This window comes from Zingiber officinale, chromosome 3A (genome assembly GCF_018446385.1).
Source record: "Zingiber officinale cultivar Zhangliang chromosome 3A, Zo_v1.1, whole genome shotgun sequence".
Lineage (NCBI taxonomy): Eukaryota > Viridiplantae > Streptophyta > Magnoliopsida > Zingiberales > Zingiberaceae > Zingiber > Zingiber officinale.
The window spans coordinates 16,473,765-16,498,709 of record NC_055990.1 but is presented as its reverse complement, the minus strand read 5'-3'; the positions used below and the strand labels follow the sequence as shown (position 1 = coordinate 16,498,709).

Genomic DNA, 24,945 nt, shown 5'->3' with positions numbered 1-24,945 from the left:
TTAAAACCAAAGTTCATGGAAAAGGAAAAAAAACATATATTAAAATATACATAATAATAATATAATTAAATAAATAATAAAAGATTAACCACATATAAATAAATAATAAAAACATATATTAAAATATTCATAGCAATAAAGGTCAATTAAAAAAAAACAGTCCGATGCACAAAACTCACGTCATACGAAATCCTGAAGAAGAATCCATTGTACGCAACATTACCCTATTTTTTACAAGAGACTGTTTCCAATATTCGAACTCGTGACCTTTTGATCACATGATAATAATTTTACCATTGTGCCAAGGCTCACCTTCTAATAAAGATCAATTACAAGAATAATATATAATGGCTATAGGATAAGCAAGTACCTACTATCTAACTGTTTTGTATAATAATAAATAATCTTATACTATGATCAAAAAAATTATAGAGATCAAGAAGAATTATCCATCTCAAATTGTAGAACGTCCTAGCTATCTTCAAATCGGTGGATCTATCTCAAATTCAAATCCTACAAATAGGAGATATGAAATAAATCTAAGTACTAGAACAATTCTAGTAATTAAGAGAATTTAACTATGACTCTTAATTGATTCCCCCTTTTATTTACTAATCATCTTAATTTCTTAATTGTAGTATAACAATTTCTCAACTTATTTAGAATCAAATCAAGAGCATCTAACTAATTTTATTAATGTGAAGTAATTATAGATTAATGATTATATTTAATTAATTAAACTTGTTTCTTCTATTGTTTGATACTATTAATCAATCACTATCATTTAATGGCTTGACTTTTCTTGAATATTATATTCCCAATTATTTTTTTAAATTACCAAGAATCAGCACTATCCTCAGTCCTAAGATCCCAGTCAAAAGATCTTAACTAATATCAAATACTGAGCAAATGCTTGCATAGACAGTTCAACTAGCATTCAATTGCGTAGGCTTCTACAGGCTTCAATACATCTAAATTGCAAGGTACAAAAACTATTTCAAGAGGTGACGAGGAAATTAAATAACTAGGAGTTTGAAATTGTTATCACATGCCTGGCTATAATAACAGACTATCTACCAATCATTACTATGCAGTATATTAACCTGAATAACCTATTATTCACCCATAAAGGATTGTGAATTTGTGACTCTTCTATGTCCAACTAGATCATAGTTTGTCATATGCAACAATGGATTCCCAACCTCATCAATCATGATATTTTGAGGATAATAAATTTGTCTTCTCAGGACAGTCTAGTAGCTAGCACATGAAGTGTTGTCATCATAAGGTCTGGAATTCGAATTTCGACAAAACCGAGATAAATATCTCCCTTATGTGCTAATCACTATTCCAAATACTAGTAGCCGCCCGTGATTTACCTCCTTCGTGTTAACCCTGGAACGGATTGACGGAGACGTTGAAGGCGAGCGTATTCACTTTTTACCACCTTGAGGATCACAAGTTTACATCAAGCATGATTTCTTTTCCTCATCGTCATTGTCAAGCTCGGATAGTCTCAAGTCCTTAGGGTCAGCCTATATAGTTTTTTATCACTTAATTGAATTTTATGCAAATATGTATCACTAAAAATATTTTAAATCAATAAAATAGTTTTTTTGTAACATTAACTAAAATGTCCTTTACTTACCCTCTACCTCCTCCACCTTGCAATCTTATCTATTTAATCTTCTGACTATAAAACTAATTGATTAGCCTAAAACATGTTCATACAATTTTAACCTTTTTTATCAGTTGCCATCTTTTAGAGTTACACCTAATTTCTCTAAAATATTAGAATCTTTTCATCCCTTCTAGTAATGTTGCATTGGAGCTACACTTAATTTCTCTAAGATATTAGAGCATCTACATCAGTATCCTCATACAAAATCTAAAATTTAAGGTAAAAGAACTACTTTATTAAATTTAGATATCCATTTTTTACTACATAATACATCAGCTTCCCTATAATTTACCATATATTTATTTTTTTATTATTTTTTCTCTTTCCTCCCTATTCTTTATTATTAGATGGAGGAGAGATGAAGGAGAGAGAAATTTTTTATTATTAAAGGGAGGAGAGAGAAATAATATTTTAATGTTTAGGGAATGGAATCCATTCCCTAAATTTAAAGAATTACTATTCATGAAATGTATATTTAGGGAATGGGTAGGGTAGCTGATGCGGATGTTTTTTTAATGCAAAATGTAAAATTTAAGGTAAAAGTTAAATTTAGGGTAATTGATGTGGATGCTCTTAGTATTGTTTTTTATCTTTCTAATAATGTCGCACTCTGCTATCTTAATTTTGTACACGTTTTCTATCATCCCAGCACACTTATTATAAAATGTTGTTTGTCGTATCATAATCTTACATATATTCCTTGTATCCAAGGAGCACATGAGGATTATGCGAGACTCCAAAAGCTCCTCTTCATTTTGATTATTCCCTTTGTTGTCCTATTAACGATGTCTTGATTGATATGTTAATAGATTGAAGATAACTAAACTCATTACAAGAATTTCATGATTATCCATCTCAACTTCTAAATATTATTTTATTTAAACTACGAGCCTCAGTACTTCCCTCATTCCAATCAATAACTCTCATTCCTACAATTCTACTTTAGACTCTCTAATACGTGATCTTGGCACATCTTGATTTTATTTACCATTGGAATCCACATAACAGAAAATCACACAAGTCCTCGTTCTCAATTACTTTCTTCATTCTATCAATGAAAAGTTCTATACTAGAGACAATTGTTGTTTAACCTTTGTCAACTCAACACACTCTTTAGAAGTGTTGTCAAAATGTCACTGTAGTTTCACCATTGTCGTTTTACCCACAACACTGACATAAGTGTTGTTGATTCAATGTTGTGTTTTTCCTCTTACATTTTCTTAGAACATATCTATCATTAGTCAATGTTGATTGCTTCAGAATTCCCCAAGTATTGCATTATAATCTCTACACACAATTCCTAGTCCGGACAAAAAATGCATTCACAATCATAAGATGTGGCAAAATCCAAAATTATAATAACTTCATTTATTTCTCAAAACCCAAAAATTTCGTGTACAACTTACACTCCCCGTAGAGCATAGACTATCTCTATATGTCTATCTAAATCTGCTCCAAGTATAAGCTTCGGTCATAGGTATACTGCAAAATACTTTACCTAGATCATCCCCAAACTTTCTTTCAATGTGATCATCAAACTATATTTGAGGGGAAAAATAACTTACAACATTTAGTATCTAATTTCTTAAAATCAGCTTTAACACAATATTTCATCTCTAAGACAACCTTTTCTTTATTATCCTCATGTAACATAATACCTACTCCGTTATTATTTTCAACTATTCCATATACTAAATTTTAAAGCCTGTGTTCCTACTTCTCTATCCTTTCCAACTTAGTTTGTTTCGTATAAAAAATATTATATTTATATTTTCCTAATTCCTTTCCTTGAAACTATTCCTAATTCCTTGTTGCTAAACTAATCCTTTAATAATGGACTAGCTTCTTTACATTTATGGATCCACAACAATGAAAGAAGCCGGGCTTAATTTGTATTGCATCTGTAACCTATGTAACCTCCTAATTCACTCTTTACCTACCCAAACTGCTTTGTGAAGGTCACTGCTTATGGGAGTTTGAACATTTTAATGTTGGCTATTTAGGCCTAACGTAACACTCAACCTTTTCATCAAAGCCTATAACTGTCAGGAGTCGTTTAAAATTATTTCATATATATATCGTTGAATTTTCTCCAATAAAGAGAAAGTTGTTTTAAACAAAGATTGCTTAATGTAGCTTTAATGGTAGATTTGGAAATGTTAACTGCACAGATTTACTAGATATGAATGAGAATTGTCACATATTATGATTGCACTATAGGAAAAAAAAATGATAGCACAAGTGTTTCCCCTAAGGATAAACAACAAGAGTGATTGTTTGTGTAATTGAAAGTATTAATGATTTTCTGCATCAATTACCCAAATGCTGACCTACCAGCATTTAGTTGTCAACTACACTTCAGCAAAAAAATTACAACAAAAGAGAATTAATGAATGGAATAAAGTAGCAAAAGTCTAGTAGCTCACAATGACCAAGCAACAAGTTTTTTCCATATAGCTAAATCCTCGGGAGAAAAATGTGCAGCTATCATGTGAAAGTTTAAAGCTTTCCCCGTCTGTCACCTTTGGCATCATATATTACGCCAAGCATATAATAAGCTTCAGAAGGATTAGGTGCAAGCCGCACAATCTCTCCCAACAAAGATATTGCCTGTAATGAGAAGAAACACCATCTTTTCAGGGTCATAAATAAGTCAATTGAATCATGCTGAAAAAACTAAGGTTTAAATCAATTCAGTCTGGAATAGTTAGATAGCTTTTCGAAACCCATAATGGGGTTAGGTAGCAAATTTGCTCACAGAAAATTGCAAGATGGTCCTGCTTATATAAACATATGGTCTGATTCAGTCCTAATGCCCATGAAGTAACAGCTTCTCCCCTCTCCCAAAAGGATACACAATTTGAGCTGAATAAAAGGTGTAGACCCCTTTAACAAGGTATTTAAGCATATGGACTGGAGGATTGTTGCACACCAACATGTGAGTATTATAGTATTGTTCCTTATAATCCAACATGCCCTAGTTTAAGAAGACCCTGACCTTTTAAATGATGGTTGCATTCCACTCCCAATCAAAAAGGTGGCATTTATCAAATCAAGCAAAGTTGGGTAGTTGGACAACCCTTTCATGAACCATCTATACCGGGCAGTCAGGTGCTCCAAGCCCCTTAACAATGGGGAAAAAGAATCCAAAAGGTCCATTAATGCGTTATGTTTATCCATGTACTAATTAAGAGAGATAATATAATCTTGTATTTGTAAAAGAGAACAATACACCCATATATATATAGGACTTCGCTATTATATCCAGCGAATAAGTACTCTGTGGAACTAAATATATACTCCTATAACTAATTATATAGATTAGTGTACGACTTATATGCTTTACCCAAAAATAACATATCTTTTTCCATACCCCTTCGTGAAAGAAAGGTCTGATCCAGTGTGAAGAGCACTCACTGACCCCCTGGCTACATGTTCAATATGAGTCAATTTTTTATCCTTTGTGTTCTGTGAAGATATGTTTGTTGTACAATCTTTGTAGGGCAGAACATGGATCTAGGTTTAGAAATTTATGATGTTACTATGGGTGTTTCAGATTGTCTTTTCTTCAGACTAAAACACAATATTAGATAAGGTTGTACAAATTTAAAAAGGACTAATGGAGACAAATCATAGTAATTAGTAAAATGTTAACCACGAAACTACTGTTAGTTGTATTCTACAAAGTACAAACAATTAGACATGGAGAATATCCATAAATTTAAATAAACGCATATTGACCAATGACAATAAGGCTTACACTGAATTAAATGAGGAAAAGATATCTAAAAAAAGCCACCCTCACTTATGTTTGGTGACGGTATGCTAACATTTTTTTTTTTTTTTTGCAATATTAACAGAAATAATAAACAAAATGACTACAATCTTACCTCATCATAGTCCATGAAAATTAAAATACATATAAAGAGGCAACCATGGAGAGGTGGTTAATTAGCAATGTCACGAGGGCTCAAATGCCAAATCAAATTATGTCATGAAAATTTGACTATTTCCAAAAGTAGAAATGTAAAAATCCCTGATTCATTGAGAACAGTGTTCTGTTTTTTTTATTTCCATTTTTCAAATTTTTCATTTTCCATTTATAGCAAACTTTATAAGAACAGTGAAGGATCTTTTGTGTAAAAAATAAAATTCATTTTTCGATGGTGCCAAAAAAGTTGATGACAAAATTTGTTTTTATTTCTATTTATAATTTTATAATTATTTATTCAGGAAAACAAATTATTAAAAACAGTAAATTTTCAAAAAAACCAAACAATAACAAATCCAACTGAAAACAATCTCATTGTTTCACCTCATGGAGTGATACAGTCTGAAAGGTTCACTTAGACCTAGATTTAAGAAAGAATGACTTGATAAACGAATCACCAGAAAGAACAACACTCTTTCAAAGACATGAATGTTATCATGAACTTTGATAATTACCTAAATCAATGTGCTAACTGGTATTACTAATTGGCTATAAACATTAGTATTGAAATATATGGCTTCCACAAGGCACACCATTCATTTTATCTTTTTTTTATTTTATTTGACGACATAGGGAGGTTTCGTATGGCACTGGTAAATCCTATTGCCAGACTGCTTGATTAGGTTTTCAACACCAGCAAAATCAAAATAAGTAAATAAATTCAAGAGATATTTAATTGAGTACTAACAATCCCACTTCTGAATGACTTCTGTGGTATTAAATCCATCACAAGAATGTTCAACACCTATCTTAAACAACAAATCATCTAGGCTTAGAAAGCTACAACCTCAAGCTTGAACAATAGAAGATAAACACATCTCACAAGCTAGGTCAATTGCAAACTCAAGTAATCCAATATCAATCTGTGCTGTGTGAGTTAATTGCACCATCAAAATGTTGAGAATTGAGAAATAGTGCATGCACTATAATGTGTAGCAGAGGTAGAAACGCTAAGGGATGCAGATCATAAAGCTACACGAGTTAATTTAATAAGAGTTAGTAGTATTAGAAAATTAAGAGACCAACAAAACTCTACATCATTAAAGGAGATCTGAACAGCTTGGATTCTACTGCTGATATAGCTTTACATAGAGCAGTAGGAAAAGATAAATGTAGCAAATTTCAAATAGTTGGATATGAGACTTAATAGTCTAAAATTGGAGCCTACTTTACATAGGAAGTACATGGATACATCAGCAGAAAGAAAATGAGGAATATTGATCTTGTGAGACAGAAGATAAGGGGAAAAAAATCAAAGAAAATTGTGCTAAAACCATAGGAAAATGAAAATCATTTAATTGCTCTTCGAACAACAAGCCACTTCTACTCATCAATGTGAAGTGGTGGGTGATAGAACTCACATCATCGACCCAGAGAGCATGAAACAAAGTTACACGCAGGTGAATGCAGTTAGATGTATTGAATAGGACATATGTTGTAATAGAACTCACATCATCGACCCATGGGGGATTCACATGCAATCATTATTAAAAATATTTTAAAATTACTATATTTGTATACTATTTTCTAGTAATTAAGAATTCACTAAAATAAAGCAGTCCCTTAACAGCGACTTTGAACTGAACCTACCAATTATTGGACAATAAACTGAATTAGATCCAAGTGTTTGCTCATGCCATCCTAATTCAAACTCAGATCGAATTATATCATTGGCTTGTTCAAATGTTATGAATTAAATTGATATTATCAATCTATGAAAGGTAGTTTATATCATCGATCAAATACTTCATATATAGAAAAAATGCAACAACAAACAAATTTTGATGATCCAGTAATACATGTCTACTTTCTATGTAACATGTTAATAATTCATCAATATTTTTAACAAGAGATATATTGATAAATTTCATCATTCAACATGGAATTCCTTATTTAAGAGAGAACACCATCTCCTAAGGCATCAGCAACTAGAATTCAGGTCTACTACTTATCTTATTAGTTGCTGATTTCCTTGCATCGAATATAATAGAATTCAGGTATCACTAATCTTTTATATAATATGTTCAAGGAAGCAACTCTTGTCATATACTTCATATATGCATCAAATAGAAAATAAACCAAATCATTTAACTCGTTGTAGTCTACCCCTTAACATATAACCATATTCCTACGCAAGTGGAGGGAGGGCGGCCAATTTGCAGTATGAAAAAAAAAAAAGGCAATTTTGTCAAACCAAGCAAAACTGGCAATTTTGACAAACACTATCAAAGCAAATCTAGCGGTGTGAGGGTTATTCAACAGAGGCTCAAATAGAAGTTCGATGTCGATTTGAATAGAGCAACATCTTGGATGACCTCACCCAATTTACTAAGTAAAACCGCTTCTTCTTTGTAGTTTGTTTTGGAGCCCCAGACGTGAACAGAAAGCCGTCGACATTTTGAAGACTCTAGTCTCAAATATTTATTGTACCAATCTATAACTTCACTCTTTTTGATACTCTTCAATTCTTCAGCTTCCAATTTCCATACGTCAAACAAATACCTAACAAAGACAATTTGCTTGCATTAGTAGCTGAACCTAAATAGAAATTTGACAGTAACGAAACAATCTTGCAGAAAGATCAAACAGAAGAATTTCAGAACGATACGAAGTCACAACCGTTGCCACTAAGACTGCAAATTGCACAAAATCTATGCTGAAATTGCATAGAACTTAACTCATTATCATCAAGTTGTCTTTGACCAAATTAGTAACACGAATCTTTTCTATCGGGCGAACTCAATGAAAGATTATATTATTCGTAATATGGCGTAATATGGTGTTATGGGATATAAAGTCACTAAACTGTTGCTAGCTGACGAAGAGCACAAATTACAGAGAAATAAAGTTGCAATAATGTGAAAGGTAGAGCTGACAGCAAAATTATGCAGCAAATGAAGGAATTTATGAGAAACCTTTTATTCACAATTTCATCCCAATAATTTGCTGTCTCGTATAAAAGTGATGGAGCCTTCTCCAACTTTTCTGCTTTAAGTCCACTTCTATAGCTCTCAAAAGATTTGTCGTCAAGAGATTCCTGTTGCAAAGAAATCAATATATGGTCAAACATGTATAAGCTCTGTGCGATAAAAGAATGCATGACAAACAATGTCAGCACTCTGATATTTTTCATTTGAACATTGTTAGCATTTATATTAAGCTTAGAATCCGTAGTCTTATTTAAGAAACTCGCAGGAGATTGGAAAATCAAATCAGGTATTGAAATACCAGTAAATCTCGAAGGCCATAGATGCAGTTGTCTATCCTGGCATGCAAGTGTATCAGACTATATTCCGAGGATTGAACACGAAAGCAATATCCCAAAACACGGTAGGTCGTCCTTGGGCCACAGTCAACGACGTAACCAAGCTGCACCTTTGTCCTATGACCAGCACAGGTAGTGAAGTAAATATATCCACGTTTTCACATACTGAGGTTTCCTTGCATGGGGCATTACCTAAGCTGATGGAAGAATGGTTCTCTATAATTTTGCTGAAAAGATTAATGATGACTTCCAATCTAGTGGATTCAATCCCCACATCTTGTTCGACTTGAAAATAAAGCTGCCAACTCAATTCAAATAGATGCGAACAGAATAAACACATAAAGCAATTCAAGGAAATGCAATAAAATTTAGAAAGGGAACGACAACTATGCATAGCTGCAAGCCTTATTTACAGTTTCATGAATCCAACAAATGGAAAAGGCAAAAGTAATTATTTGACATTGTCATAGAAGTTATTAAATATCCTAGTGCTGATAAAGAACAGATGGAATGAATGCAAAGCACATTAAACAAATTGATCATGCAAGTTTATGCCAAATAAAATGAAGTACAAAATACCTCAGCCACAGAGTTCACTTCTTGGGCATTCTTCACAAGAGAACTTCTGATCATGCAACTATTAGAAGGAAGGCAAATGACGCAATCTTTGTGCCTCAACTCTGCAGGTACAGGTTCAACAGAAAAGGCATCAATAAACATATTTGATATCTCAATCGCCTCCTTTTCAGATAAATTTCCATGGCAGAGGCCCTCAATATATAATTGAAACAATATAATAGTTTTAGTTGTAAGAACAAACAGGCTTTAAAAATGGCATATCAGAGTTCATCCTGTACTATTAGATAGTAAATTGAGAATTCTTCAATTAATCAGACTGCAGATTAAGAGGACTAGAAGAGGACAAAAAAAAAAGACAGTAACGAGAAGGGGAAAAAAAACTCTTACAAGGAAAATAACAGACAAGTAGAACTAAAAAATAATCAACTCTAAAACCCGTCGAAAATTTAATTGAAACTTTGATGAAGTAAGCATAGGAGCATCAGAATATTCCCTTTATCAGCTAAAAGAAAAACACAAAAAATGGTAGTGACTGAGACTCATTGCTAAAGTTCTTGGAGTGACTGAGACTCACTGCTTGTAGTAGAATTTTGTTTATGTACCAGCCCTTAGAGATAAAAGAATTTAAGAAAATACTCTTAAACAGAATGAAAATGAAATTAAAAAAAAAAAAGTATTTAAAAGGCAATGAAATTTTTAAAAAAAAAAGTATTTAAAAGGCAATGAAATTTAAACATCCTCAAAAGAAGGAATGGACAAGGCAAATTTCTGAAATCTGAAAATAAATGCACGCAGTATCCCACTGCATGTGCTGGTAATACTGGATCATGCAGTGAGTAGTAACATCCATTATAAAACAAAAAAATACAAAAAAAGAATTGTCTGTTGAGTGATCGTAGACATTTATTGGACTTTGACTTGTGTTTGAATCCCAACCATATATTAACTTTATTGGTGCTTTAGAAGATACATTGAACCAAACAGCTCCATATACAGGTTCTGCAAGGGTTCAACAACTAATCCTATTGCTCTATTTATTTTTTTATATTTTTAGCAACACAAACAACAATATCTGAGGTGTACAACGAAAGAATGTAGTAGTCAACCCTGACCACTCTCCTATCTCTATTTATAATTGCTCAAGAATTTCAGAACAAATGGCGTACCTTAAATTGATCCATACTTGGCGTAAATGTTCTGGTCAAAAGTTCAATATCTTTGATAGCAAGATTGGTAGCTTGTCACTGAAACCATGCAGCCCCAATACAAGCTTATCACCACCAAATGTGACAAAGAAGTTTCCAGTTTAGCTAATCCAGCCTGCACAATTAAAATTAGGGAATAAAACAAATAATGGATCAACTTATCCTTCTTTGACTTTGAAGTATATCTGATATATGATCTCATTTAGCTCGTTATTGAGAAGATTTATGAATAGCTCTGTCAACATGCAATTTTTGACACTGCTGTATCCTTCCTTCAAAATGATCGAAAAATACGCATTTGCACGGGACACATTGAATGTTGTGTCAATCTTATACCAGAGTTTCAGTAATGGACTGTCGATAATACACCGAGGGCAACTAATATTTGATAGGCTTTTTGGCATATTAGAATTTCGAAGCAAAAAGTCAAGAGGGATGAAGTCATTCTTCGAAAATAAATGCAAAGACGGGGTAATTTCAGATGGATTTTCCAAAGTTTGAGAAGAGACGGTGAAATATCTTCTTCGATGTATTGGGACCCAAACCATGGCTCATATTGGATGACTGAACTAATAAAAGGACGTAGTATAAACATTTTCATTAATAATATATATTAAATAGAGAGAAGATTAAAGATTTGTGTCACATCATTAGTCAACATCTAAAAGGGTAATGCAGGTAAAAAACCAAGAGGCAAGCATAAGTACCTTACGATGGATTATCAAATGATTTTGACCGTATGACAACTCTCATATTTTATGAAGACAAACAGCTCAAAATGTCTAGTGCCAAATTAAGATCTCACTCCTCGAGTGATTGGAAGTCTGATATACCTGATGAGTTATACACGACCAAACTTGGCCTATGCGATAAGTAAACTGAGTAGATACACGAGTACTTCCGGTGTTGAGCGGAAAGGGATAATAAGAGTACTGAGGTAGGTATACTCGTGAATATGAACTGCACTATACAAGATATCCTGTCGTGATTGAAAGATACAGCAATGCGAGTTAGATATCTAACATAAAAGACTCTAAATCTATATGTGGATATGTATTCACTCCAGGAGGTGCAGTTATTTCCTGAAAATGTTCTAAGCAAACGGTAATAACCAGATCCACGACGGAATCCGAGTTTGTAGCTCTTGACAAATGTGGTGAAGAGGCTAAATGGCTATGGCAATTCTTAGAAGATATTCCAAGATGGCTGAAACTGGTGCCGATAATTTGCATATATTGCAATAATCTATCAGCAATTGTCAAGACACAAAGTCATCTATATAATGGTAAGTCTAGACATATACGTCGTAGATATAATATCATTAGATAACTACTCTCAATGGGAGTTATTTAACTATGTGAAGTCAAAGGATAATATAGCAGATCCGTTAACCAAAGGATTAAACAAAGAGTTAATTGCAAGCTCATCGCGAGGGATGGGCTTGATGCCGAAGGGAAATGTTGGTGCAAAGAAAACTCAACCAGACTAGAGATCCCAAGAACTAGGTTTAAAGGGACAACCTAATTACATCGATAAAATTGTTCACTGTGGGGGAACGACCCAATGGATTAGTGAAGGATAGAGGTTGAGCACACGACTTTTAATGATTCAAGAAGAGTCATGGGAAATACTCTTAAGAGATCATCTATGTGAGAAAGAAATAGGACCGCTTCGAAGAGAATTGGAGGCACAATTCCTTAGAACTTCTCACAGAACCAGGCGTGTTCATGGCCAAGAATGAACACACTCATGAGAATTGGAGAGTCTTGGGTGAGATATGTCAATGTTTACACAGACAGCAAAACAGTTCAAGGACATCGCGTCTATTGTCAACCAGTAAGCAAACAGATCTTCACAAGGAAAGATTCAAAGGGAAAAACCGACCTATCCTATACTGGACTCAACTGCTGAATGTTATCACATATCCTATTTCTATTGATATGGAAGATTGTTGGATATATGTTGAAGAGGAAAGAAGCTACAATGTAAATGGGACTTTAGTCCCACATTGGGAATTTAAGGCATATTAGTTGGTTTATATTGATTCACATATATTGATGATGTGAACAAATGCATAGGGAGAGGCTCTCTCTCACACGTGGGTGTGCAAGGGTGCAAATCCAGGGTCCGGATTGCACTGAACCAAGTTGACTTGTGTGCAAGCACAACCTGCGCACATCGAATGTCAGACCAGTCGGGACAAAATTTGCCCAAGTGGAATGAACCAATGTTTTACCACGTAAATCTTTTTGCTGCTTATTTAAATGTACAACAGATACATTAAATTAAAGATTAATACAGAATATAAACGGTCGAGTAAAACGTTGGAGTTTTACAGCTCGGTGAGTAATGATTATTAATTGATCATTAACGTTGTCCATTGATCTGAGCTCCTATATAAGGAGACTGCAATCGCAAGCAAAATACACACACACAAAAAAAAATCTAAAGCTCTCCACCTAAGTTCCTCCTCCTCCTCTGTCGTGCATCTCTTGCTCGGCGGAGCACCCGTGATAGCAGTTAATTACCTCTCGATTCGCCGTGACCACCCGTGCTTGGTGTGCATCACGGTTAACCGTCGTATCCTGGAAACAGACGACTCGAGAAAACCTCGAAGCACCACCGGAGGTGGGGCGAATCTATTTCAAGAAAACTGCGTCCATCGCAGGCCTCAATCCCGCTTAGCCACTTCGCCCGCTTGGCCACTCTACCCAATTAGGTCACTCTGTCGCTTAGGTTGCCCTATCTTCTACTGTTAGGCTACTCTGCCCAGTCAGCCACTCGGCCTGCTCTACCTGCTCGACCGTACTACCCGATTGGTCGATTTGCCCGATCGATCACTTAGTCTGATCTGCGACTCGACCGCCCTACTCACTCAGCTTATTCATCGCCAGAAATGGCTTAGAAGCAAGAGTTCATTATCTAATGGATCTTTCCGTTCTAATATTCTATCCAAGAGTTATCAGTATTTATCAAATCTCTTCCTATCTAAGGGAACGCTATTGTATCAAATGACAAAGACAGTGTTGAGAAGGGGATGGCTTTTCCCGGATGAAATGAAACATTTGATTCATGTAACAAGAGAAAGATTTCTCATTCCTTAGCCGTAAAGATATGTGGCCATGAAAAAGGGATTAAGTGGAACAGGATTGGCCGGGTGGTAGAGTCGTGGAAATACTTTTTATTCCATATTTTGGACCTTAGCTCCATGGAACAATATGCTGCTCTACGCCACTCGACCTGATCGGTGTTGTAGTGCCCGCTCGGAAGTTGTACCCGGTCGGTGACTACTCCACTCGTCCACTAAGACTCGGCGTTCAGCGGTCTCCACTACTCGATCGCCCAGATGTTGGGCCCGCTCAGCCGATCACCCCACTCGGCCGATCTGCCAGCTCTGCCTCATGGCCCGCTCTACCCGCTCAACTGCTCTGCCTACTCGGACGATCTTCCGCTCGGACACTGTGCAGTCTGCACTCAGCACTTGGCAGAAACTAGCCCTCGCTGACAGAATAAGATTATCAGCTCAGGTCATCTTGACAAATAAGTTGGTTCTTGTAATGAATAAATATAGAACCGAAAATATATGAAAAGTTGAATGTTCATTTACTTGCAAGATTTATTGCATAATCTACGTGCGGTTGCTCCTCAACAAATCTAAAGTTGATATTTCCTATATCCTGAAGTCCTTTAAAAGTCCATTCTGATGGAAGTTGACGCAACAACTTAATATACTGATATACAAACCTGATTACCTCCACAAACTGAGGAAGCATACGAGGCAAAGTTAAGCAATCCATCTTAAGAACTACAAAGCAAAGATCATTCCTAGAAATGGAATGTCTGAAGCTTTTATTAGCAATGGAATATAGAATGCATTCACAGCAAAAATTTGCAAAATGATATTAGATAAAAGATAGACAAAAAGTTGTAACATGAACAAATAGAAACTGTCTCCTAGAACTAGAGATTAATTTTTATTTTGATAGAAGAAGTACAAAGATAGTTGACCCTAAATAAGAACCAACTAAACAAGAAACAATGATAGTTTGTCACACTAAGAAAAATCTTAAAAATTGCAGAACAAATACAATCTAATGAAATAAATATTAAAAAAAAGTAAAAAAAATGAAAATGAAAAAAAAATAAAATAAGCAGTGCACGTCACAATTTGATTAATCAGATGGAAAAGAATGAAGTCAGGTTAAGACTTGAGCACACCATATACAAAATAAAGTTTATTTTGTGAAACTGATGCAAATACAAAAAAGTAAAATATTTTGCTAAAATAATAAATGATAAGCTAACTAAAAGAAATACGCTTGATAATAAATACATCAGCCCAGTGAAGTATAGTATATCTAGACAAATTGTTGGTATGGTTATAAGACAATCAAAACTTGTTCTAAGAAAATTGTATATATGGTTATATTCCAAATTTTTATGGGGGAAAAAAATCAAATGCTCGTGTCAAGAAGTACAATGCTAAGACATGACAAAAGATGAAATCAAACCCAGAATACAACCTCTAGAATTTACAACTATTAAAAAATAAATTCTAAAGTTGCATCAGTATTCAGTACTGATGTAAATAAAGGTACAAGAAATCGCAGTGCATATAAGACTTATGCCTCCCTAATCAGCAATCACTTCATTAGGCTTACCTTCTCCAGACCTGAATTAGTGAGGTAGATGGACATGACAAAAACATAAGCAATGGAGGACCTGCTCAATCCTTTAGAAATGCCAGCTGATAATGAACTTGACAATCCTTTAGACTTCAGAAATAAAGCAAGCTTCCCCTACCCTCTGATAATTTTTCTCATTTGTAAGAAGCATGCTCCAGGTATTGAGCATAAAAGATATCATTCAATTAAAAATTATAGCAGCAATATTTTGGGAATTTAACAAACTGCTAGCTAGGGAATTATGAGTTGATAAACATTTCAAAATGGATCCATAGAGAATAACAAGAGGGAAAAAGCCATGGAAATTCTAGAAACTCTAGATCAATTAACTAATGAGTTGACCAATCACAGATAAAAATTGAAGAGGGCCTTATAGGGTTTAGGGTTTAAACTTCCCCTAAACCCTAAACCGTATGAAACTAAATATATTGTTAATAATTGGCTCAAAATGGCTAAATAAAGTTAACTAAGTCCAATCATCTATGCTTAAAACTCCCTGGCCATATGAAACTAAATAGATTGTTATAGTTCTCTTAAGGTTGGGTCTCCCATTATAGTGGCGAAATTTTCCAAATATCTCACCACACTTGGGATTAGATACACCCTTTCCAAATATCTCATCACATGTAGGATTAGATCTAGTTAGATACCAATTTTAACAATCAACTTAACCTTGATGAGGAAATTGAACCATCAGTGATTGAGTCCAGAATTACTCAAAATGCTCAAGCCATGTTAATATTAAACCACTAGCCTAAACACAAATTCTTGTTATTAATCTATACACTCTACGTAGGACTTAATTAGGCTATCACATTTGCTTATGCTTTAAATTCCATAAAGGAGTAGGCAAGTAGCCTTAGTAGTCTAATTAGGTTGTATGGTGTGACATAAGGGTCTAGCGTTTGGACTTTATAAATTCAAATTATTCCTTGTTTGGAAGTAAGAGTACCTTCAATATCATTTCATGCTTCATGATTGAGTTCGATTTTTGAAAATATAATTATTTGTGATACTGTAAGAATTATAAGAATTTTCTTTTGCTAGTTCAAATGATTTTCGCTTTCCTTCTCTAGGAAAAGGAGAAATTTGGAAAATTACAAGGGGAAAAGAAGGCATGTGACATCACCTTTTTGACTTCTCTATCATAAAATTATTTTTGATACTAAGGATGACTAATCTCACCTAAAAATAAGAAAAACAATTTATTTAGTTTGATTAGCACTTATTTTTTGAGAAAATTACTTCCATACAATTTCACTTGGAAAAAGTAGATGAGCAAACGAATATGCAAAATTAAATACACCTAATAATTTTGGATAAATACTCTTTTGTGGTTTGAGAATAAATCACTAACAGTCAAGATTCTCACTCTAAAATACAGTTGCTATTTTTTTTGGGAAAGAGTAATCTATTATATCATAAATAAATAAATTATTTGTATCTGCTGGATGATATCCTAATCCTAAAATACTGTGACTAAATGCAAAAGACATATATATCTAATAACGCCAATTATCTTTAACACTCCCCTCCTTAAGATGATCATAAATAAAATATTAAATTTATTACATTAACTTGTAAGTTAAACATAGATAAAAAGGTTAATCTATTGCATTAGAAATGGTAATCGCATGTATATAGACGACTCAATTAAAAAACTTAATCCTAAAATACTAATGTGGGATTAAATCCACAACACCTATTACCTAACACATCCAATTAATATTTTCTAATGTTACAAGCAGACTAGATAAATCCCTTGTTATGAATTCAGAAGTAGATAAGAGAGAGACTATAGATAAAAGGGAGATCGAAAGGGAAGTAAAAAATCTTAAATCCTACTTATTGATTTTGGCGGTAATACATTTGCCAATTAGGATTTTCCACATCAACAGAATTCCTGAGAAATGTCTATTTAGTTTTTTTATTAAAATATGACCAAATAATAATTCCAAACTATTGCTTTGGCTTATGACATATTTTGTTTGGTAAGTTTGCATCAAATAGTTCGTAATGTATAGGTTCCATGTTAGCCAAATAATAGAGTTGATGGGATATATTGTGGTTGTTTCCCAAGCTTGTGTTTGTTGCATTCTGTTAGTATTAGAAGAATGATAGTTTTGTCTATGCAGTTGATGTATTGGTTGTTTTGTTTGGTTTTGAGAATTATTCTTCTCCTCCTCGTACAGATCAACTGTAGTTCTTATCAATAAATGGTGTGTAATTTTTTCTAGTTTAGATAATTTACTTTTCAATTATATTTAATTACAAATTTTGATACATTCTGATGGCTTATAAGTCATTTACCTGATATGTATTGTGGTGTTTCTTAATATGCCAACTATGTGACCAAGCATGGGGGCTCAGCAAATGCTCATACTACAAGTGAATATGCAGTTTATCACTTTGAAATTAGTCAAAAATATTTGAAAGACGCCTTGAAAAGGTAATAATGCAATGTTTTATGCATCCTAGAGGCAATGTCTTTTTCTTTCTCAAACTTATATGAATTTAGAGCATTTTTTTAATGCCTCTTGTAGATTTAGTTAGTTCATTCTATCACCGTTGATGAAGATAGAGGTAATGGAACGTGAAAACTTGGCTGTTGATTCAGGTTGTTTAATGTTAGCTTTAATTTCACCACCAATATTTCAATATTGTATGCTTAATAACCTGAGGTCATTAATTTTTAAATTCTTCTCTTTGTGTTGTGTTGTGAGAAAACTATGTAAAGTTTATGCGAGTACTACGAGATGACGGTTGTCGTTTAGAATAGTTTTATTGTCATATATCTACCCCTGATCATCCTATCAACAGATTCTCTTTGGGTATATTTTGTGTAAAATCCAACTTAATTTTTTATACCATTTTGATAACTATCAATTATTTCTAAGCAACTCTTATCACGCGGGCATCATGAAATTAGTTGTAATAGGAGGAGATGAGGTTGCTAGATTATGTGTGCATGGTATTCAATATTATTTCTCATTGGTTTTTAATAATAGTTGTTGTCTTTTCGTTTACCATCATCGTGCAGAGACTTTAGACATGTTAGAGAATTGGGTACTCGATCTCTTTAGTAATATCAAAGCAGACCCTTCATTAAGGAACATTTATAAGACGGATGTTTCACCTATTTGGAAAAAGAGGAAGTTGTATATATAAGAGGCAGTGGATGATTTTCATCTTATAGAGTTCGCTTGGACCCTTCTTGTCTTCACCATGAATATTTGAAGAAGCCAGAATATTATGTAGCACATCTATTGAGCCATGGTTAGTACTATCTGATAATAACTAAAGAGATGATTTTCTCTATAAGATGAAAATCATCCACTGTCTCTAATCTATAGAACTTCCACTTTTTCCAAATAGGTGAAACATCCGTCTTATAAATGGTCTCTTAATGAAGGGCCTGCTTTGATATTACTAAAGAGATCGAGTACCCAATTCTCTAACATGTCTAAAGTCTCTGCACGATGATGGTAAACGAAAAGACAACAACTATTATTAAAAACCAATGAGAAATAATATTGAATACCATGCACACATAGTCTAGCAACCTCATCTCCTCCTATTACAACTAATTTCATGATGCCCGCGTGATAAGAGTTGCTTAGAAATAATTGATAGTTATCAAAATGGTACAAAAAATTAAGTTGAATTTTACACAAAATATGCCCAAAGAGAATCTGTTGAAAGGATGATCAGGGGTAGATATATGACAACAAAACTGTTCTAAACGACAACCGTCATGTCGTAGTACTTGCATAAACTCTACAAAACATTAGTTTTCTCATAGCACAGCACAAAAAAAAGAATTTAAAAATTAATGACTTCAGGTTATTAAGCATACAATATGGAAATATTGGTGGTGAAATTAAAGCTAACATTAAACAACCTGAATCAACAGCCAAGTTTTCACGTTCCATTGCCTCTATCTTCATCAACGGTGATAGAATGAACTAACTAAATCTACAAGAGGCATTAAAAAATGCTCTATATTCATATAAGTTTGAGAAAGAAAAAGACATTGCCTCTAAGATGCATAAAATATTGCATTATTACCTTTTCAAGACGTCTTTCAAATATTTATGACTAATTTCAAAGTGATAAACTACATATTCACTTGTAGTATGAGCATTTGCTGAGCCCCCATGCTTGGTCACATAGTTGGCATATTAAGAAACACCACAATACATGTCAGGTAAATGACTTATAAGCCATTAGAATGTATCAAAATTTATAATTAAATATAATTGAAAAGTAAATTATCTAAACTAAAAAAAATTACACACCATTTATTGATAAGAACTACAGTTGATCTGTACGAGGAGAAGAATAATTCTCAAAATCAAACAAAACAACCAATACATCAACTGCATAGACAAAACTATCATTCTTCTAATACTAACAGAATGCAACAAACACAAGCTTGGGAAGCAACCACAATATATCCCATCAACTCTATTATTTGGCTAACATGGAACCTATACATTACGAACTATTTGATGCAAACCTACCAAACAAAATATGTCATAAGTCAAAGCAATAGTTTGGAATTATTATTTGGTCACATTTTAATAAAAAAACTAAATAGACATTTCTCAGGAATTCTGTTGATGTGGAAAATCCTAATTGGCAAATGTATTACCGCCAAAATCAATAAGTAGGATTCAAGATTTTTTACTTCCCTTTCAATCTCCCTTTTATCTATAGTCTCTCTCTTATCTACTTCTGAATTCATAACAAGAGATTTATCCAGTCTGCTTGTAACATTAGAAAATATTAATTGGATGTGTTAGGTAACAGGTGTTGTGGATTTAATCCCACATTAGTATTTTAGGATTTAGATTTTTAATTGAGTCGTCTATATACATGCAATTACCATTTCTAATGCAATAGATTAACCTTTTTATCTATGTTTAACTTACAAGTTAATGTAATAAATTTAATATTTTATTTATGATCATCTTAAGGAGGAGAGTGTTAAAGATAATTGGCGTTATTAGATATATATGTCTTTTGCATTTAGTCCCAGTATTTTAGGATTAGGATATCATCCAGCAGATACAAATAATTTATTTATTTATGATATAATAAATTACTCTTTCCAAAAAAAAATAGCAACTGTATTTTAGAGTGAGAATCTTGACTGTTAGTGATTTATTCTCAAACCACAAAAGAGTGTTATCCAAAATTATTAGGTGTATTTAATTTTGCATATTCGTTTGCTCATCTACTTTTTCCAAGTGAAATTGTATGGAAGTAATTTTCTCAAAAAATAAGTGCTAATCAGACTAAATAAATTGTTTTTTCTTATTTTTAGGTGAGATTAGTCATCCTTAGTATCAAAAATAATTTTATGGTAGAGAAGCCGTTTTTTAAGTACCCCATTTTTAATATGATCTAAAGGGGGAGTAGTAAGAGATTAAGTCTAGGGAAAAGTAGTACAACAAATTTTAATTTTTTACTTGTAAATTTTTTTTTATAACTTTTGTGGTTTACCCTATCTTAACTTGGGTTTGATCACATCAAAAAGAAGGAGATTGTTGATATCCCGTGGTACTTTTGATGCGATCAACCAAGTCAGGTTAGTTATGATAGTGTTTAACCCTTATATCTAAGTGTGCAAACTTAGGAACACAAGAAGTCGAGCGGAAGACGCAACTAACGAGAAGGACGACACGGGAGAGAGCCGACGGACTCGGTGCATCCAAGGGACGAAGTGTTGTGGAAGAGTACATCGGCAGACGAGAAGGACGCGCACAGCGATCCGAGGGACGAGAAGCCAGGGAGGAAGTCTGCTCGAGGAGAAGGCCGGAAAATGGGTTCGGGTGAGCCTTATTCCGATTGGCCGAAATCACCTAAGCAAACGGAGAAGCGGAAGAGCCAAAAAGGAGCTGTTGGAGGCGCCTTCATTGAAGTTAAAGGCGCCTCCACGCCTTTCAGTAGGAAGGTGCCTTCAACCCACATGGAAGGCGCCTTCAACCTTGATTGAAGGCGCCTTCAATCTGGCAGATTTGAACATTGCCGAGGATAATGTTTTATCCTCGACAGATGAAGTTCTATCCCTTGAAGGCGCCTTGAACCTCTATTGAAGGCGTCTTCAAGCTGCGGATAAGATTCTATAGGGGTTATAAAAGGACCCTGGACCTAGGAAATATGTAACAACTTCTGTATTCATTTTCTAGCTACTTTCTGAGCTTCCAACGAGTGTAAGAGACTTCTCCGCCTTCAAAGAAGGAGATCTTTAGTGCGTTTACATACCTTGGATTAACAACCTCCCCAGTTGTAACCAAATAACTCTTTTGGCCTCGTTTTTTTTTTGTTGTTCATTTATTCTGTTTTTTTTCACTACTAATCTGAGTTAAAAGTCGAGGAAAGTTTTTTCTTAACAGCCAGCTCACCTCCCCTCCTTCCGGCCTACCTGGGCCAACAATATATGCCTTCTTTTCCCCTTATAATTTTCCAAATATCTCCTTTTCCTAGAGAAGGAAAGCGTAAACCATTTGAACAAGCAAAAGTAAATTCTTATAATTCTTACAGGAGCACAAATATAACTCATGCTGGGAGCCACTAATAATTATATTTTCAAAAATCTAACTCAATCATGAAGCATGAAATGATATTGAAGGTACTCTTACTTCCAAACAATACAAGGAACAATTTGAATCCATAAAGTCTAAACGCTAGACCCTTATGTCACACCATACAACCTAATTAGACTCCTAAGGTTACTCGCCTACTCCTTTATGGAATTTAAAGCATAAGCAAATGTGATAGCCTAATTAAGTCCTACATAGATTGTATAGATTAATAACAAGAATTTGAGTTTAGGCTAGTGGTTTAATATTAACATGGCGTAATCATTTTGAGTAACGGTAAAGTTATTGCCATGTGACCAAAAGGTCACGGGTTCGAATTCTGGAAACAGCCTCTTGCAAAAAGCAGGGTAAGGCTGCATACAATGGATCCTTCCCTAGGACCCCGCATGGCAGGAGCTTCTTGCATTGGGCTACCCTTAAGCATTTTGAGTAATTCTGGACTCAATCACTGATGGTTCAATTTTCTCATCAAGGTTAAGTTGATTGTTAAAATTGGTATCTAACTAGATCTAATCATACATATGATGAGATATTTGGAAAGGGTGTATCTAATCCCAAGTGTGGTGAGATATTTGGAAAATGTCGCCACTATAATGGGAGATTCAACCTTAAGAGAATTTTAACAATCTATTTAGTTTCATATGGCCAGGGAGTTTTAAGCATAGATGATTGGACTTAGTTAACTTTATTTAGCCATTTTGAGCCAATTATTAGATTTGATATTGTGTGCATTTTTTCTTATTTAATTGAGTCACTATATAAGTAATTTCTAAGAATATTATAAAAGAAAAGGAATTTTAAATCTCAAGGCGATTAATAATTCAATTCTAATGTGCTTTCAATTAGTCTTTTCTCTTGATTTTAGGTGAGAGGAGTTATCATACTTGTAGTTATGACAGAATTTACTTTGTTGTATTGTAATTGTAAGGCCATGTAATTAACTAGTGATGTATATTTAATTGATTTAGAAGTCCCAACACATACTGCTTGCTCAGTCCCCTAATTTAATTGATCAAGTAAATATAAAGATATGTAGATTATACTTAAGTGGTGCAAAGGTCCATAGATATTGTTGGTCTACCAACCTTCATAGGAGAACATAAAACAACAGCAGGTGTCATCATCTATTTGTCTCTTCTCTAGACCTTACAACTTTCCCAATTTAGTATCAGGTCAACAACCTATCTTCTGGTATAAAATTCAGCAACGAGAATTTGTTAGATAAATATGAGTCAAGTCTTTATCCCTCAATTAAAATCATATGTACCAGAAGGAAATTGTAAGGTTCATTAGTAATGTAAGATGTACAGACCTCATTTTCATCTGGAAATTCTTTGCTTCCCAAAAAAAGCATGTGTTCTGCAAATCAAGAATCACTAGTGTTCCAATAATTTATAAGAATAAAAAAATTAACTTAGACATTCAATCTCACCTTCAATTTAAGAATAAACCACCATTCTAGTGGATAATAGCCTTAGCATTGAACCAAGAGAGACTAAAAGCGGCCACAAAAGCCACATTACCTCTAGAAAAGTATGTCATTGAAGGGATTCACAATGGTTAGATCTATTTTCATCCAAGACAAATTTCCTTATATTCCTAGAGGGTTCCTTTCATAAAGGATCTTCCAACTAGTTAAATTGTAGTTGTTGCGGATAAGAAACCTAGCATGATTATAAAGTACTAGCACAGTATTATTTCAGTTTAACTACGCAAGAATAGACAAAATTATGTGAACAAGATAATCAGATCACCAAATGCTCTCGGAAATTAATATAAATAAACAACTAACCCAGATGATAATTATCAAGAGATCGAGATGAAAAGATAACACAAAAAAGTAAGAAAAAAATAAAAAAGTTATCAGCAAATTTGAAATGAAAATGGCTTGGTATATCAAAGCAGAAGCTGGGTTAATTTCAGTATTCAACTATTCATTCTTAGGTATGCACCAGTTCGTTATAGTTTCAGATTCCCAACTGTAAAAGAAACAACATAAAACATAACAAACTAAAAATGAACAGCCATGCATGGAGCTTCTAATAGCTTTAGGAAGTCCAATGTGTTGTTGGAGCTGGCTTTAGTCATACAGACAAATCCAACTAAGCAAGCTATATTTGCAATGCATATATGAACTGCCACCTTAAAACCTAGGTAAGTTATTTAATGGATGTAATTATATATCGTAAAACCAAGGTAAATTAAAATTTTGAAAAGCATTACTTTCCAATTTGAAAACATCATCGGTTGTCCTCCTAATCTAAAGATATTAGAATAGCAAACTATTAGTTTTTCATATCCTACTCATTTTGACAGTGTTATCACCTTGACATGGTTATGGATACGAGTTGTGACAAAGAAAAAAAAACTATGCGTAACTCACAAGTAGATTGATAAGGCATGTTTTAACATTAAATCATTAAGAATTTAAACATAAAAATAAGCACCGAATAACATTTTTAAAACATAAAATAAGAAATTAGGTAATGGGCATTTAATCAACATTTCAATTTCCATAAAGTGAGTAAGGACGATAAAACCTAATAAATGGGCGAGCCCCAGAGCATTGTATGGGTCAGAAAAGCTAACATTCCTACACGCTGCATCCTGGAAGTAGCACAATTGATGATTCGCAAAGTTACCAAGAGAACAGTACATCCATGAAATTAAATATATCGTAAGCGAGCGACTACAGCAAGTGTTATCAACGGCTCACCTTCTTGGAGCGGTGAAGAGTGTTCCCCTCCGAGTCTCTGTCATCCTCCTCCTCCTCCGCAGAGGAGTGTGCATCAGGACCGACCTCTCTGTCGTCGTCCTCCTCCTCCGCATAGGAGTCCTCGTCAGGACCGTCCTCTCTGTCGTCGTCCTTCCAATCGAGACCTTCCTCTGTCGTCGTCCTCCCCATCGGGACCGTCCTCTCTGTCGTCGTCC

The 24,945-nt window shown here is 34.0% G+C and overlaps 1 pseudogene; it reads right to left on the bottom strand.

Annotated features, from left to right (window-relative positions):
* Positions 1-3,938: 3,938 nt before the first annotated feature.
* On the bottom strand, positions 3,939-24,919 carry LOC122050213 (annotated as a pseudogene).
* Between the last annotated feature and the right edge of the window lie 26 nt (positions 24,920-24,945).